The sequence below is a fragment of the Balaenoptera acutorostrata genome, chromosome 3 (assembly GCF_949987535.1).
Source record: "Balaenoptera acutorostrata chromosome 3, mBalAcu1.1, whole genome shotgun sequence".
In the NCBI taxonomy this organism is placed as follows: Eukaryota; Metazoa; Chordata; class Mammalia; order Artiodactyla; family Balaenopteridae; genus Balaenoptera; species Balaenoptera acutorostrata.
In genome coordinates, this window is record NC_080066.1 from 2,111,678 (window position 1) to 2,130,792 (window position 19,115).

At 43.6% G+C, this 19,115-nt stretch overlaps 1 protein-coding gene across 2 annotated transcripts in view; it reads left to right on the forward strand.

Annotated features, from left to right (window-relative positions):
- Nucleotides 1-19,115, forward strand: part of MTPAP (mitochondrial poly(A) polymerase) — a 133,335-nt gene that overhangs the window by 92,034 nt on the left and 22,186 nt on the right. For both annotated transcript variants that reach the window (XR_009007361.1, XR_009007360.1), the window contains 2 exons: nucleotides 3,340-3,439; nucleotides 11,577-11,651. The gene's annotated coding sequence lies outside the window, so the exon portion shown is untranslated. The remainder of the gene's footprint in view (nucleotides 1-3,339; nucleotides 3,440-11,576; nucleotides 11,652-19,115) is intronic.

Below are 19,115 nucleotides of genomic sequence, written 5' to 3' on the forward strand. Positions count from 1 at the left end.
ATTGACCAAAGAAAGTCACATGGTCAAGCCCAACATTAGTGGATGAAGGTTATGGGAAGGAGAAATATAGTCTATCTCCCCTATACCCTTCAAGGTTGTACAAAGAACCCTGCTTTCTGATTTACTTTTTAGGAGTTTATGTTGGGATTATAGTATAGGTCATTTACTTTCTATGGTCTATTGAGAGTTAATGTTGTACCAATTCACATAAAATGTAAGAACTTTGCAAGTGTGAAGCCTACTTTCCAGCCCCATCTGTTATGCTACAGTTGTTATATGTAATATGTCTGTATACTTTATGCACTCCAAAATACGTTTTTCTTTTTGCTTTGAACAATCATATGCACTTTTATGAAATTAAGAGGGAAAACTAGCCTTATGTTTATTTAACATATTTACCATTTCCAGTCTTCTCCACTGTAGATGCAGATTTCCATTTGTTATCATTTCCTTTCATCCTAAAGAACTTACTTTAGCATTTACTGTCGTCCAGGTCTGCTGACAAAAAAATTCTCTCTCACTCTCCTTTTCTTTTTTTTAATCTGAAGTGTCTTTATTTTGCCTTCATTCTTGAAGAATACTTGAGTTTGATAAAGAATTCAATGTTGACATCTTTTTCTCTTCCAGTCTTTAAAGATGTCATTCCACCTCTCCTGGCCTCCTTGTTTTCTAACTGGTCCCTACTAGCCTTCACTCTATGACCATATTGTCCATGCTGGAAACTTCCTTCTATTCCAAGAAAGATGCTTACTCTGTTTACAGATTCATTCTTGAGTTTTATCACAGGAGAAATTGCCCTAGTCACTTGTGATTGGGAATATACTGGAAGGGGGAGGGGCACGGCCGACCCCATGGTTGTGTAGGCAAAAGAAACAACTGTACTTTTATTTCAGATGATAGGTCTGTAGATCCAGAAAATTAAAGAAGTCTTAATATTAGAATTAATAAAAGAATTTTATAATATAACCAGATACAAGTTTACAAAATCAAAACCTTTTCTTTATGATAACAATAAAAAGTTGGAAGTTAAATTTTTTTATAAATACCATCTATATATAGAAAAAACTATAACATATTTAGAAATAAATTTTTAAAAGGCTCAGCATGCTTATGAATATAACTGTTAGATATTATTGAAGAACATGAAACAAAGCCTGAATAAATAGAGAGACAGTTCATATTCTTAGATGGGAAGATATAATTACAAAAAAATGATCTGTCATTCCAAGTTATTTTAATGTAATTTCAATGGATTCTCCAATTTTTGGAAATAAATAAAATTATTACATAGTTCATATATAAGAATACATGTCTAAAAATAGTGGAAGAAAATAGAGTTTGATATTGGATTTATGAATATATGGAAACAATATACACAAAGGTGGGATTCCAAGCCATATTAGAAAGTAAGCCATATTCTTAGTAAGACAGTAAATACTGAAGCAATGAATGAAAAATATATATATAACATGATAGAAAATACCTATAATTATATAATTATACATACATGAATGTAAATACATATATACTTGACTACATACAATTTTTTGAGATGTATCTTTTTATTTATTTATTTTAAATTTTTATTGGAGTATAGTTGATTTACAATGTTGTGTTAGTTTCTGCTGTACAGTAAAGTGAATCACTTATACATATACATATATCCACTCTTTTTTAGATTCTATTCCCATGTAGGTCATTGCAGAGTATTGAGTAGAGTTCCCTGTATATACAGTAGGTTCTTTTTTTTTTTTTTTTTTTTTTAAATATTTTTTTTCTTTAATCCTCTTGGGCTTTGCTTTTTTTTTTTTTTATAAATTTATTTATTTATTTTTGGCTGTGCTGGGTCTTCGTTTCTGTGCGAGGGCTTTCTCCAGTTGCGGTGAGCGGGGGCCACTCTTCATCGCGGTGCGCGGGCCTCTCACTGTCGCGGCCTCTCTTGTTGCGGAGCACAGGCTCCAGACACGCAGGCTCAGTAGTTGTGGCTCACGGGCCTAGTTGCTCTGCGGCATATGGGATCTTCCCAGACCAGGGCTCGAACCCGTGTCCCCTGCATTGGCAGGCAGATTCTCAACCACTGCGCCACCAGGAAAGCCCCCTATACAGTAGGTTCTTATTAGTTATCTATTTTATATATAGTAGTGTATATATGTCAATCCCAATCTTCCAATTTATCCATCCCCCCTTCCCCCTTGATAACCATAATTCTGTTTTCTACATCTATCACTCTATTTCTGTTTTGTAAATAGGTTCATTTGTACCATTTTTTTAGATTCCACATATAAATGATATTATATGATATTTGTCTTTCTGTGTCTGACTTCACTCAGTATGATAATCTTTAGGTCCATCCATGTTGCTGCAAATGGCATTATTTCATTCATTTTTTATGGCTGAGTAATATTCCATTGTATATATGTACCACATCTTCTTTATCTATTCCTCTGATGGTGGACATTTAGGTTGCTTCCATGTTCTGGCTATTGTAAATAGTGCTACAGTGAACTTCGGGGTGCATGTATCTTTTTGAATTATGGTTTTCTCCAGATATATGCCCAGGAGTGGGATTGCTGGATCATATTATAGCTCTATTTTTAGTTTTTTAAGGAACCTCCATACTGTTCTCCATAGTGGCTGTACCAATTTACATTCCCACCAACAGTGTAGGAGGGTTCCCTTTTCTCCACACCCTCTCCAGCACTTACTGTTTGTAGACTTTTTGATGATGGCCCTTCTGACCAGTGTGAGGTGATACCTCACTGTAGTTTTGATTTGCATTTCTCTAACGATTAGTGATGTTGAGCATCTTTTCATGTGTTTGTTGGCAATCTGTACATCTTCTTTGAAGAAATGTCTGTTTAGGTCTTCTGCCCATTTTTGGATTGGGTTGTTTGTTTTTTTGATATTGAGCTGCATGAGCTGTTGGTATATTTTTAAAAATAATTATAAAGCAAAATACACACTAAATAGATTCCAAAGATACACTGAGTAGAATCCAAAGACAATTACTAATATACCAGGGAAAATATAATATACACATATGGTGATAATGTGTAATATATAAACATATATACAGTAATCCCTTCTATATAGAGAAACCATACAAATAAAAAAGAAAAAGACAAACAACCCAACAGAGATGGCCACATATTCTCAGGTCATAGTTTAGAGTTGTTTCTGGAAAGCAGCTGTCCAATCAGGAACCAGTTTTCCTAGCTCCTCCCCACTTGCATCCAATGACATCATGTGACTAGTTCTCACTGATGAAAGTGATTGTGTCATTGCTAGGGTCAAGGAGGTTAAGGAAAGGCATCAATTTTCCATCCTCTCTTCCTACAGCTCTAAGGAATGGTGGCACTAGAAGATGGAAGAAGTCCACATCCCTGAATCATCTGGAAAGCTGCCTACCAAACTCACTGGACAGTTACATGAATGAGAAGTAAGTGTATTATCTTATGCTTCTGAAACTCTGCGGTTTCTTTTTTAATAAGGCTAGCATTACCCTAACAAATACAGGATATGAACATAAAATTCACAGGAGGGAATGGCACAATACCCACTGAACATGTGACTAAAATTTTAACCTCCCTAGCAGTCAAGAAAATGCAAATTAAACCAAAGATATACCATTTGAAAAATCCATCAGATTTGCAAACATTAAAAAAGCAATAATATTTAGAGCAGCTAAAATGCAAGGGCAGCCATTGCTAGTGGGAGTGCACAGTGCTACAGTCTTTGGGAGATGTAATCTGACAAAATTTATTAAAGTTAAAATATATATTTGTTATACAGCATCACATATGATATACATTTGTTCTTGTTTTTCTTGCCAGAAATGTGTAACCTGAATCTAGCCAAGCCTCTAGACCTAACTTCCAGTTTAAGAAATACCAGAAATAGAGGGAAAGTTAAATAATACCATGGAGGGAAATAATCAGAAATCCAGAATGTGAGACACACTACAAGATAACTTAGCCAGACACCTTAAACACCAATGCCTCAAGAAAAAAGTGACAGACTCTTCTTCACTAAAAGAGACCAAAGAGATACAGAAACTAAATGCAGTACATTAGCTCAGATTGACTTCTGGCTAAGAAAGAAAGTATAAAAGATATTCTTAGGACAGCTGAGGGGAAATTTGAATGTGGACTGAATATTAGCTGATATTATGAAATTATTCTTAATTATCTTAGGTAGGACAGTGGTTTTGTAGCTATCTAGAAGATACCCTCTACTCCTAGAGAGGCATGCTAAAATATGTAGGGGTGAATTGTCATGATATTCAGGGGAGGATTGTCAAGTAGTATAGCAAACACATAAATTATAAATAGAGATAAAGCATACGCATACATTTTCACCTAGCAAGTTCATCTTTACAAACTTATACTGCAAAATAAATATATTAACACATAAGAATGAAAGTATAAGGATGTTTATTGTTTCGTTGTTTATTGTGATAAAAAGTTGGAAACACCAACAAGAAACTGGGATGAAGAAATTATAGCACATCCATGCCTCGGACGACCATACAGCAACTACAGAGAATGAGTTAGATCTGTCCGCATTGAATTGAAGGGATACGCGTGGTATATTGTTAAGTAAGAAAAAAGTTGTGGAATAAAAGTATAGTATGAATTCACCTTGTATAAGACAATATTTGTATCAAAACAAAACATACCCTCTCTTATCTAAATACCTATCTATCTATCTATCTATCATCTATCGTCTATCTATCATCTATCTACATATGTATGTGTCTATGTGTATATATGGAAAAGAGAGTTAGAGCAGGAAAGGTACACATCAGGTTGTAAACGTTGGTTGTCTTAGAGAGGTAGGTGGGAGATGAACTTTTTTCTTTAAATATCTGTGTATCATTTCACTTATTATAATTAGTGTGAATTACAATGGAATTTTTTTTTTAAAAAACCTTATGATAAACTCTGGTCTGCCTATGACATCCTTTCTTGTTTCCCAACATTGTAATGGGTTTATTCGTCTTTAGAAGTGTCATTTCTTATCATTTCAATGGGATTTTGGGAAGAGACAGCAAGTGAATACACAGTCGGTCTAGGATCTTAAACAAGTTCCCTCCACCATTCTTTCCAACTTCTGTGCCTGCACTCATGCAGTTTTCTTCTACCTGGAGCACTGTCATCTGAGCTTAGGGTTTCTAACTAAAAATAGTGGATGTTAGTCTTGGTTAGGAAAAGACGTGGCCTGTGACCAGTGCCTGTCTTAAAAATTCCTTCGTTCTCTTAAAGAGATAATGTGGTGGAACTAAATTTCCAGCTGGCCTGATAAAATACATGCTCTCTGTTGGGGATCTGGAAGAGATCTTTACTCTTTCTGTCAGCAGCACAGACTAGGAGCCATCTGAAGCCATTAACCTATTTTTTAGTTGGCATCTGCTGCCGTGGTGTAAGTTATAAGGACAGCTTTATAGCAAGCAGTTTGGTAGAAGGGCTAAGCCAACCCAAATCACCAGTCAAAGGACTGGTACAACACGTGCAGGGAGCATGTGTGGGTTAGGTAAGCAGATCAGCTGTTCGCTTCAAGTGTGTGGAGGTAGGTTATTGGAGGTGACTTTTCAGTCAACACAGTCTCTAGGGCTGTGTTGACTGGAAAAGGAAATCTCTCTGAGTGCAGGTGGAGATTTCTTCTCTGGAGATTACTGGGAGTGCATTGTTTCCATTCCAGATCAGGAAGGAACCTTCGGGAATTATTGCATCCAGCACTCACCTTCCAGATAGTAGGCCAGAGTCTTCCTATTGAATAATTTCAAGGAACCTCTACAGAAATATTTTTTTCATACAGAATGTACTTTCTGTTCAAGTCTATGTTTATAAATGATCAAAAATGCACATTTGATAGAAAAGGGACTTAAAAAGATTTTTATCCCAATCTTTTTTCTGTCAAGAACTTCAGTCTGAAGAAAACAATCCCATTCACAGTTGCATCAAAAAGAATAAAATAGCTCAGGATAAATTTAACCAAGGAGGTGAAAGACCTGTACACTGAAAACTAAGAAAGAAAAACTATATGAAAGACATTGAAGAAGATACAAATTAATGGAAAGATATCATGCTAATGGATTGGAAGAATTAATATTGTTAAATGTCCATACCACTCAAAGCAATCTACAGATTCAGTGCCATCCATATCAAAATTCCAATGGCGATTTTCACAGAAGTAGAACAAACAATCCTAAAATTTGTCTGTAACCACAAAAGACCCTAAATAGCCAAAGCAATCTGAGAAAGAAGAACAAAGCTGGAGTCATCACACTCCCTGATTTCATACTATATTACAAAGCTATAGTAATCAAAACAGTATAGCATTGACATAAAAATAGACACATAGATCAATGGGACAGAATACTGAACCCAGAAATAAACCCACATATGGTCAATTAATTTATGACAAAGGAGACAAAAATATACAATGCAGAAGGACAGTCTCTTCAATAAATGGTGTTGGGACAACTGGATAGCCACATGCAAAAGAATGAAACTGGACCACTATCTTACACCTTACACCAAAACTGACTCAAAATGGATTAAAGACTTGAATGTAAGACCTGAAACCATAAAACTCCTAGAAGAAAACATATGCAGTAAGCACCTTGACATCGGTCTTGGTAATGATTTTTTGGATGTGACACCAAAGCAAAGGCAACAAAAGCAAAAATAAACAAGTGGGACTATGTCAAACTAAAAAGCTTCTGCACAGCAAAGGAAACCGTCAACATAATGAAAAGGCAACCTACCGAATGCGAGAAAATATTTGCAAATCACATATCTGATAAGGGGTTAATATATAAAATATGTGAAGAAGTTATACAACTCAATAGCAAAAGAAAAAAACAAAAACAAAAACAGACAAATCCAATTTAAAAATGGCAGAAGATCTGAATAGACATTTTTCCAAAGAAGACATACAGATGGCCAACAGGTACATGAAAATGTGCTCAACATCACTGATAATCAGGGAAAGGCAAATCAAAACCACAATGAGATATCACCTCACACCTGTTAGAATGGCTATTATAAAAATGACAAGAAATACCATGTGTTTGATGAGGATGTGGAAAAAAGCAAACTTTTGTGTGCTGTTGGTAGAAATGTAAATTGGTGCAGCCCCTATGGAAAACAGTTTAGAGGTTCCTCAAAAAATTAAAAATAGAACTACCATGTGATCCAGCAATTCTACTTCTGGGTATTCATTAAACAGACATGCATGCACACACAAACACTAATTCTACAAGATATCTGCACTCCCATGTTCATTGCAGCATTATTTACAAGTCAAGACAAGTCAAGATAAGTGAAGACACTTAGGAAACAACCTAAGTGTCCATTAATGGATAAATGGATAAAGAAGATATGATTGATACACACACACTCACACACAGGAATATTATTGAGCCATAAAAAGAAGGAAATATTGCCATTTGCAGCAACATGGATGGACCTTGAGGGCATTACGCTGAGTGAAATAAGTAAGACAAAGACAATTACCATACGATCTCATTTATGTGTGGAAAGCAAACAACAACAAAAAAACACATAAGCTCATAGATTCAGAGAACAGATTGGCATGGAGGTGGGGTGGAGGGTGGGCAAAATGGGCAAAGGGGGTCAAAAGTACAAACTTCTGGTTGTACAATAAATAAGTCCTGGGGATGAGACGTACAGCATGGAGGCTATAGTTAATAATACTGTATTGCACATTTGAATGTTGCTAAGAAAGTACATCTTAAAAGTTCTCATCACAAGAACAAGAATTGTAACTCTGTGTGATGATGGGTGTTAACTAGACATGGTATGGTAATCATTTTGCAATCCCTGTATCCAAATATTGAGACATTATGTTGTGCAACTGAAACTCATATAATGTTATGTCAATTATACCTTGAAAATAAAAAGAACGTTGAGCCTGACTTCATGTCCACAATGTGCCTAGAAAGAAAACAAGCTGAAGGCTAACAGTGAAAACACAAAAGAAATTCACTGACAACAGCCCTGAAGGGCGAGCACGGAGAACACCGTCGGTGCTGGTCCATCTCCCAGGTCCCCTTTGCCTGGCCCTGCCAGACTCCACAAAGTCTGTTCCCAGCAGCCAAGAAGCTACCCTCTGCTTGAGCAGCAGTTCCCTGAGCCTCCCTCCCCACAGGTGTGCCCACCTGCATCATGGATATCCCATCACCATCCCCCACTTGTTCCCAGGATGGACTTGGGTCTTGGACATCCAACTTGAAGCCCCTCTTGGTTGCTTCTCCCAGACCCAATGTCTGAGTCAGGCTCTGAGACTTGAAACTATGCTTTTTCTAGATTGACCTTTTGGGATGACGACTTGCGTGTCCCTGGATTTCTCTTTCACTCGCAGAGTCCTCCCCACTGGCAACTTGTACCAGATGCCACAAATTTAGGGCCAATATACTTCCCTTGTGTGGCTTTTCAACAAGATGGACTGTCACAATAATACCTGCATTAAAATGGCACGTAGAGCACAGGTCCCCAAACCCCGCAGCGATGGAGCGGCACAGCCGGAGGTGAGCGGTAGGCGAGTGAGCAGAGCTTCATCTGCCGCCCCCCGTCGCTCCCCATCGCTCACGTGACCGCCTGAGCCATCTCCCCCGTCCGTGGAAAAATTGTCTTCCACCAAACCGGTCTCTGGTGCCAAAAAATTGGGGGGCCGCTGACGTAGAGTTTACAGAGTGCTTGTACGTGTATTAACTCTGTTCATCTTCACAACAGCCTTCTGAGGTCGGTGATATCACCCAGCTTTTCTAAATGAAGAAATTGAGATACGGGAGGTTAGGCAACCTCTCGAAGGCCATTCGTTCTGGCAGAACTGATGCCAGAACCCAGGTTTTCTGGCTCCAAATCCTCTGTCCTCTTGCCTCGGGGGTGAACCTGCTGTCCCTCAGCTCCGAGCCCACCCCTCGAAATGGGGGCCGGAGCTCCCCAAACTCCGTTTCTCCATCTCCCTTGGCAACTGGTTTCCTGTTGGGTTGTGGTGATGGGGGGCATTTAGGGCAGACTGGCAGGTGGGAGGAGGGTGAGAGGGGCTTCCTTCCTAGTTCCCAGGTCCCATCAGCGTTGCTCCCACAGCAGCAGAGAGAAGGCTTCAGCTGCCTTCTCCATTCCTGCTGCCAGCACCAGCCATGCTCAGACGTGCCAGCAGCAGCCAGACTGCCGCTGGACTATGCTCTCTCCTGCCCTGGCCCAAGCCCCTGGGAGCACCCGAGCACCTTTGGGGCACACTCCCAGCTGCCCCAGTGGTCTGAGTACCCACGGGGTTGTGCCTCCACCCAGAGATCCAAGCCATGTGGCCAGGCCTCCTTCTCAGAGCTACAGGCACCTTCCAAATGGAAGCCCTCCTCCAAACCTGGTGGTCAGCTGTGACGCTCTGCTCAGAAGTCTAGACACCAGCCCTGCAAAGCTTCCCCCTCAAGATCTGCTCTCCAGAGCCTGGTACCCTGTCCTCAGAGGCTGGAGCGCCAGCTCTACAGAGACCCCCTCCCAGAGGTTTGAGTGAACCTGGGGCCCGATGATGACACCTCTTTCCTCCCAGCCCTGCGTGGTAGTTCCTTCCTGCTGTGCACAATCCCTGGGCTACCTAAGCGCGCAATGGCTGCTCTTTCCGTCTTCCAATGCCTGTGGAATGGGTTCTGTGCATTGAAATACCTGGTGTGCCTTCTCTTTCCCCGACTACAACCTGGCTGATAGAATATTTAGAGTACCAGAAGGAGGGGGTCCCAGGAAACAGACCCACAAAGAGGGGAACGTGGGTTGGATTTGCCTCTGTCTTTGGCCTTGAAAGCAATGCTGAGCTGCTTGCCAGTGGAACCCTGGGTATTGGCAACTCCTGTGTACACAGTGGCATCATGATTAATTCATATTAACTGTGGTGCTTGCAGCAAAGTGGCCATTGCAGAAACCAGATGGCCACATCTACCTACACAAGAGAACTTACAGAAGGAAAATGACAGGCTCAGATCTTTAAACTTTGAGCTCTATTGCCTGGTAGAAGCACACACAATGTGTAGGGTATAAATGGTCTGCAGAATCTACAGAAGCTACTCCTACTTGTAGGAGGTACAAAATGCAGCAACTTGTCTTTCACTTTGCTCTTGAGTGCTGAATGCCCTAGAAACTGGAGAAGAGGAATAGGGTGACATCCTAGAATGGGTGCCAAGTGCGAGGGTATTTCTGTCCTATATGAGTTCCCACTGAGTGGTATTTACAAGAGGCTCGCACTAATCCGATGAATACAATGATGCTTTGTGGTGTTGGCCAGCTTTCCCCACAACTATCAATACACTGGTGCTCTGTCAGTGGGTCCACGTACAACGTGGCCATAGTGGCAGGGATGGAAGCCCTGCATCTCCTCCACGACACGGACTTTTCCTCACTGCGGTTGACCTGGTTGCGAGTGCCTGACCTGCCAACAGCAGAAACATGTGGAGCCCTGGACGTGACATCACTCCTGAAGGCCACCTGCAGGCAGAGTGATTCCACTGGATCCCTTCTATTCTATTAAGGAGGGAGAAGCAATTTATACTATGGGAATAAGCCCTTATTCTAGATGGGGGCTTTCCTTTCACCTGAAATACTTCTGCACCATCACCATCCATGGGCGTAGGGACTATGTTATTTGCTGTCATGGGGTCCCTCACAACCTCACTTCTGGCCAAAGAACTCATTTCATAGCCAAAGAAATGCAGCCGTGGGCTTATGCCGGTGAACTGCTTCGTCTTGCCATGTGTCCCATCACCCAGAAGCATGTGGCTTCAGAGAACCGAAGAGTGGCCCTCAGAGGAAGCGGTTATACTGCAAGGTGAGGGACAACACCTGAGATGCTGGGCACCGCTCTGCAGTGTGCGGTAATGGAATTGTGGTGCCGTTTCCCGCATAACCAGAGCCGAAGGGTCTAGAAATCAAGGGATGAAGATGGACTTGGCTCCCATCACTAGTAAATCCCCTGGAGAAACTGCCTTCCCATCTCAGCAACTCTGGGTTTAGAGCTCTTAGTGACAACAGATGCTTGCTTCCAGCAGGGCACACAATGCTTCCATCGAGTTGAAAGTTGGGACTTCTACCTGGACATTTGGGCTTTCACGCCACTGAACCAATAGGCAAAGAAGGGTTTGCCCTCTGGCTGGGATGATTGCTCCTGATTATGTAGCAGAAGATGAGGCTGCCGCTACACAACAGGGGCCGGGAGGACTGTGTCAGGAGGTTGGGGGATCCTCTGGGGGCAGCTCTTGGCCCCATGAAGTCCTGTAACAAACGTTGATGGAAAATTCTAGTAACCTAAGAACCGTAGGACTGTAGAAGATTCAGTCCCTTAGGAATGAAAGTAGGAGAAGCAAAGTAGAGAACTCGGACTGACCGAGTGGCTGTCTGTCTGTGGGGAAAGGGAAGAAGGAAGTTACAGAAATCAGCGATGACCTGTGTCCTGTATAGAAATGAAAACTGTAGCAGTGATGCTTTGTCCCCTTTGCTTGTCATCACATCATTTCATATCAGCCTTGCTGTTGATGGATAGCTTTTTCATTTCATCTCCAGGTTACAGAAGTTCAAGTGGGATTGTGACTGAGCTAGAAGAGGAGTTCACAAAAATCTGAGATAAAGAAAGGACAGGTGGGACCCAATTTTTTTTTTAACAAATAAATAAATTTATTTTTTATTTATTTAATTAATTAATTAATTTATTTATGGTTGTGTTGGGTGTTCGCTGCTGCGCGCGGGCTTTCTCTAGTTGATGCGAGCGGGGGCTACTCTTCATTGCAGTGCGCGGGCTTCTCCTTGCAGTGGCTTCTCTTGTTGCAGAACACGGGCTCTAGGCACGTGGGCTTCAGCAGTTGTGGTGCATGGGCTCAGTAGTTGTGGCTCGTGGGTTCTAGAGTGCAGGCTCGGTAGTTGTGGCGCACGGGCTTAGTTGCTCCGCGACACGTGGGATCTTCCTGGACCAGGGCTCGAACCCGTGTCCCCCGCATTGGCAGGCGGATTCTTAACCACTGCGCCACCAGGGAAGTCCCTAGGACCCGATGTTTCACGTTCTGGGGGAGAAGGGGAGAGGGTCATCATTTGTAAGACAGATTGCTGCATCTGATGGGACAGAAGCAAGTCGTCATTGTTGTAGGAAATCTCCAGTAAGGTAGAGGGTTGTGTATGGCAGTTGCTGGCCAAACAGGTATTGATTTTTACCTATTGTCCATTAGCTCTGAGACCATGCTTCTCTGTGCTGCTCTGGGATTCGGGGGCTGAGACTCTGCCAGCTACATTTCCCAGGCTCCTTCGCCAGCTTCCTACCAGGTGTGTTAGTGGTCAGCACTAGAGGGGATCTGGACGGTGGAAGAGGGGGCAGAAGAGACTTGTGGTAGCTGCCTGTCTCCACGTGTCTGGACACCAGTGGGACCAGACTTTGCTCTGGAGGCCAATAGCTCAGTGAGGCCCCTCATCCCAGCTCACAGCTGGTGACACCACCTCTTCCATGTTATTTCCCAGGACAGCTTCTATAGTTATTAGTCTCTGGGCTCCTCTAACATCTCATGTTGCTCTTTCAGCTTCCTAACACCTGTGTCACCCATTCCCTGTGTTGTTAAAACATCTCTGTTTGGAATATCTGTTGTGATTTCTGTTTTCCTAACTAAACTTACTATCATAAGTCTCTACCTTACTGTAACAGTCATGCCTGCTCTATCTATCTATCTATCATCTATCTATCTGCCCATTTATCTATCTACCTATTATTTATCTATCTGCCTATCTATCTACCATCTATCTGCCTATCTCTCTACCTGTCTATCTATCATCTATCTGCCCATCTATCTATCATTTATCTATGTATCTATCTATCTACCATCTATCTGCTTATCTATCGATCTGCCCATCTATCTATCTATCATTTGTCTAACACATCCTGATTTAATTAGCAAGGATGGCAAGCAAGGTGATGTTTGTGAAGAATTCCTGAGGTCAGAGGTGGCTTTCATCCAAATTTCAAAATGACAGAGCTTGCCTCTGCCTCTTTCCTTCCTCCTTTGGTCTCTATCCCTTCATCCTGGGCCTCCAGAATCTCACAGACCCTCCCTTCCAAATCTGTGCCCTTTTCCTGCCAATTTCTTCTAAACTTAACTGATAACTAATGTATGAAAGCTTATGAAGAAATGTGCAAGGCTTTTGGAATCTTTTAGAAACACCCTTGAAGTTGCCAAAGCTTTTCATGTTCAAAGGAACCCAACAAGGTGACCATTAGCTAACCTAGCAGGTTGTCATGGAAAGTTGCATGGGTTCACCTTGGTCAAGTGTCTGAGTGGGTTCCATGCTAGTTTTCTGGAAATTCTGGAGCCTCTGGAGCTCATGATATGCTTTAGTAGAGGAAACCGCAGCTGAGCCATTCTTCAGCTTTATTTACTTCAGGTCCAGCAAAACTCAGACAAAATAAATGACTTTTCAGGAAGATGATCATATGCAAAATATTCCAGCACTCTTGAACTTGATTTCCTCTTCCCAGTAACATCAAGGAGAGAGAATAGCCAGAGACTGGCAGCCTGAGTGTGTGTAGAAACCAAGATCTTTCTCTTTGTGTTATTTAGTTTAAAATGTATCAGTAAAGCAATTATACTCCAATAAAGATGTTAAAAAAAAAGTATCAGTTAGGATGCTTTCGCTGCAAGTAACACACAATCCAACTCAAAATTACTTAAGTAACTCAGCAATTCCACACCTAGGTATAGATGCAAGAGAAATGAAAAAAATATGATCATATAAAAGTTTGTACATGAATGTTCATAGCAGCATTATTCATAATAGTCAAAACGTGGACATGACCCAAATATCCATCAACTGATGAATGGATAAACAAAATGCTGTATATTCATGAAAAGGAATACTACTCAGCTATAAAGAGGAATGAAATATATGTTTGATATACCCTGCAATATAGGTGAACCTTGGAAACATTATGCTAAGTGAAAGAAGCCAGTCACAAAAGGCCAATTTATTGCTTGATTCCACTGAAATGTCCACAATAGACAATTCCATAGAGATAGAAAATAGTGGGTGCTTATAGCTGGGAGGGATGGGAGGACTGGGGAGGGATAACTGAAATGTGTATGGGATTTCTTTGAGAGGGGCTGAAAATGTTCTAACAATAATTTGTGGTGATGGTTGTACAATCTGTGAATATACTAAAAACCATTGAATGGTACACCTTCAATGGTATGTGAATTATACTTTAAATTCTTATTACCAAAAAACTACTTAAATAATAAAGGAATTTATTTCTTCCATAACAGAAAGTCCAGAATTAGGTCAATTTAACAGTTCGTTAATTCAGTGTTCTAACCAAGTCATCAGAGACCTAGGTTCTCTCCATCTTCTTGCTCTACCATCATTACTTAGCTGCCCTCATAGTTATAAGGCAGCTTCATCAGCTTCAGACTTCCTGGAGTCAGAAAAGAGAGCACTCTTTTCTTATGTCCCTTTATTTCAGGAAGAAAAGCCTTTGCCAGTAGTGTCCTAGCTAGCCATCCACCATATCTCCTGGAACTTCTCTCCTACCAAACACCTAACCAGTACCGAGGATGAGATTGGCTCAGAGGAATCAGGTTTAACCCTGAGTCCTACAGAGGAGAGGTAGATGCTGGAATTAACCAGAGCTCCGTCAGTGTGGAAGAGGGGACAATGCCTGTCCAGTAGGCAGCGCCAGCAGCTGCCAAAAACGGTGTGGGAAAGAGAAGTTTTTTCAGGAAGAATGGGATCAGAGTTAGCTATGAATTTACATCTCTCTCTCTCCCTATCATCTATTATGTTTGCCTATCATCTACTGGCTCCTATCTATCAATCTATCTATCATCTATCTATCTATTATCTCTATCTATCTATCTATCTATCATCTGTCTCTGTTATCTATATCTATTATCTATATCTATCTAGCATCTATCTATCAACTATCATCTGTCTATCATCTATTTCCTATATCTATCTATCATCTACCTATCTACCATTTGTCTCTCTATCATCTTCCATCTATCATCTATCTATCTATCATCTAATATCTATATCTATCATCTATCTATTATCTATATCTACCTATCATCAATCTATCTACCTATCATCTATCTACCTATCTATCATCTATCTATCTATTATCTATCTATCATCTGTCTATCTATCTATCATCTCTCTATCTACCATCTATCTATCTATCATCTATCTATTATCTATATCTATCATCTATCTATCATCTGTCTCTCTCTCTCCAACCTACTTACCTACATACCTACCTACCTAAACACATGCACAGACTTTAAATGCCTCTACTTTTGACTTCTTGTAATTAAGGGGTGTGGTTTTTACCTTTTTTTAAAAAAACCCAACAAATATCGTATATTAACGAATATATGTGGAATCTAGAAAAACGGTACAGATGAACCGGTTTGCAAGGCAGAAATAGAGACACAGACGTAGAGAACAAAAGTGTATGGTCACCAAGGGGGGAAGTGGGGCTGGTGGTGTGATGAACTGGGAGATTGGGATTGACATGTATACACTAACAGGTATAAAATAGATAACTAATAAGAACCTGCTGTATAAGAATAAATAAACTTAATATAATTAAAAAAAAGAAAGAAGACACATCAAACAAACAAACAAACAGAACTTCCACGATTTGCATTTTCATCAGAGCGTCCCAGGTCTGGGAGGATTAGCAATAGGAGCGCTGACGAGAGCCAGCTCGGCTGGCACTCCCCTCACCTCTGAGTGCCGGGTGGCCCTGGGCCAAGTTTGCTCACCTCTCTCTCCTGGGTCCAGGGCGCCCTGGGCGGGAGAGAGGAGAGGGGAGGCGAGAGCATCACTGAGGTCCCCTGTGTGGGTCCCCCTGCCTCCCTCCCCCCGGCCTCGCCCACCTCTCTGACACTGCCTCTGTGGACACTGGCCAACGTGAGCCGCCCGGTCCCATGTGGTTTTGCTTAACTCTGTAGAACTTTGAACCAACCTCAAGCTGTGCCAGTGGGGAGAACAAAGTCCATAAAATGTATGTGTTTTATAAACGGTGAACTTCTGTGAAGAAACCAAACTCATTTAAGCCAAAGCCAAGGCGAGTATGGTGCTTTGACTGATGCATAAAAGAGAGAAAGAAGGTTGCTTCCCCTGTGTGTTATTTGGGGTTGTTTTTTTTTTTAAAAGACTGTTTATTAAAGGCCTTACTTTAAAATAAACACAGAGAACTCTCGTGTTCTTTTTGTAATCGCGTCGGAGTCCTTTGAAGCCAAGGATCCGGAGTGTGACAGTGGACAGCTGTTTACCCTCTCCTGGGCTCCGTGTTTAGTTAGCTGGCTCTTGAAGACTTTGAACCTCTTTCACCCCTGAGAGAGGCTTTCGGAGCTGACTCTTAGAGCAGGGGGAGGGGAGGACGACCTCGGGACTTAGCATCTATATTCAAGCTTCTCTGCAGACAAGGCCCTCTCCCCGGGGGCCACACAGCCTGGGCCCAGGGCCCTTCTTTCCCTGCACGAGGCCCGCTGGGTCCCTTCCTGGCTCCCGCGGTGGGTGGGTGCGCAGGCCGTGGTGAAACGGCAGCTCTGGGAGGGGGGTGGGCCGCGCTTTCCGTGGCGAGCGGCCCCCGTCACTGGGGAGACCCCAGCACCGCAGATTTCTCCTCTGCGCGCCCCTGCGGATCTTCTCCTCCTGGGCCTGGGAGTCAACAGACAGCTTCATTTCAGTAAATGCCTCTGCAGGGCAGTTCCCCCGCCCCGGGAAATTTCCTTCTCTTGTTTTAACCTCCCTCTCCTGTGCTGCGGAGATCCTGGCTTCCAGCTTCCCCACCCTACCAGCACGCAGGCATCACCCGGCTATTCTGGTCACTTCCTCTGGACAGTTCCTTGAATTGTTTCGATGCCATTGTATGAGTCACCGAGGCCAGCTTCCTTTCCCCTCTTAGGCAGCTGGGAAAATCCGGCTCCCTTCGTATTTTCCTTTGTTAACTGCTGTATCCTGAAGTCGTTCAGGCCTGGCCGGGCAGGGGCGATGTGAGCCACGGGCCGGGCGGCCAGCTCTCCTGGATATCCCAGCTGTCCCTGGACGGGTGGAAGGCCATCCTGGGGGGAGGTGGAGGTGTCTGGGGGAGGAGATTTTCCCACCTGGGGCTCAAGGTCTCAGTGGGTGAGTGTGGGACCCGCGTCCTATCGTTAAGCTGGCGGTACGACATCTGTGGAAGAGGACGACTGCTTTGTCCCAACATATGAACACAGATTGTGACCTCGTGGTTTAAAAGATGGAAGCTTAAGTAGCGCTTTGCAAAAAGGCTGGAAACGCAACGGCGGATGCATGTAGCTAACGGGGTGTTCACAGCCGGGGAGGCTGTGAAGACTCGGATGCGGCCAGAAGGGCCAGGATGGAAACAGCTGTGGACCAGCAGGCCTTGCCTCGTGGAACCTGACGCTCCCGGGGCCTTGAAAGCATCCCAGGATCAAGCAAAAGGCCGGAAGAACTCTTCTGAGAAAATGGTCTTAAAACCAAAGATGGCTTAGCTTTACTGACTATTTGGGTCAACGCCTTGCCCCCAGCCTGGCCCTTCCTCTGCCCTCCACCCCACCACCCTTAGGTCCCTGGTAAATGCCCAGGGTTCTGAGGGGAAGGGGGAGATCCTTTGGAAGGGCGGATACCCACTTAGTCAGAAGTTAGGGGAGAAAATAGAGCCCCGATCGATAACTTTTGTTATTCGTAACGCTGCTGATCACAGCGGTGAGAGGGACCACTGAGCGCGTATTAGTGACGTAGCCTCTGCGCAAGCCCTGCACGTACCATCTCATTTATCTACCCCGCTAATCTGCGGAAGTGTGTGCTTTATTGTGACCCTCGTTTTACAGCGAGGAGATGGAGGCTTAGAGGGAAGTTATGACTCCGGCCAAGGTCACAGCTGAACAGAGGTCTGAGCCCAGGGGTCACTGACTCCAAAGCCTTGCCTCTGCCCACTCCCCCGTCTTGCTTCTCTGGATCCAGCGTGGTGGGCATGGGGTGAGCAGGGACTCCTGGTCTTGTCCTTCCAGAACTTACCAGTAGCTGGACAGTGTCCCAGCTTCAGTACCGAGCGGGTCGAGCCAGGGATGGGAGGAGGCCCACAACCTCCCCGCCCCACCCTGGAGCCGCCCCGGCCTGCAGTTTCCGGTGTGAAGCAGCTGGGAGTGTGCGGTCAGCCCTGGGCTTGGTCCTGTATCTGTCCCCACCCCTCCCGAGTTCCACCTCCACGCTGGGGTCGTGCTCTGCACCTCGCTGACTCACACCTGCATCTCTCCAATCCATCTAATCTTTCCGACAGCTGACCAAGCTGGACGGTCCCCTGGCTTTTCGTGTCGCTCTGGCCCCGGCCTCTGAACCTGGGCCCTGCACCCCAGTTTCATGCCCTGCAGCCCACAGGCAAGGCCGGCTCTGCTTCTCCACCTGGCTCGCCAGGGCCCCTGCTGGGAGGAGTGGTCTGGAGCAGAGACCTGGACCCCAGCTCCACCTACGTCCGCCTGGTGCCTGAGTTTCTCCCTGTCCTGGCTGGAGTGTGAGTCGTCCCCCTCATGGTGGCAGCACAAATCCAGCCAGGGCAGATCCACCGCATTAGCTGTCCAGAGCTCATGAGTAATCATGGTTGGCAATTCCCAGTGTAGGAGGTGAGCCGGGGACCTGGTCTGTACGTGGCCCAGTTAACCGTTGGTGACTTTGGGAAAATCACCTCCCTGTGCTTCCATTTCCTCATCCGCACGCTGGGGACAATAATAGAGCTGACGTCAGGAAGCTGATTCGAGGACTGAGCGAGTTAACATTCGCGAGGTGCTCGGAACAATGTCCGGCGCAGGGCAGGCCCTATCTGTGTGTTATCTGTTCGGACTGTTGTACGGAGGTTACCTCACTTCCTCAGAACTCCTGGCTTGTAGTCATTAAGCAGAGGACGGTCAGAGCCTCAGTCTGAAATACAGGCATCCCTCGTGTTATTGCACTTCGTTCTATTGCGCTTCACAGATACCGTGCTTTTAACAAATTGAAGGTTTGTGACAACCCTGCGTCAGGCAAGTCTGTCGGTGCCGTTGTCCCAACATTTTGTCACCTTTT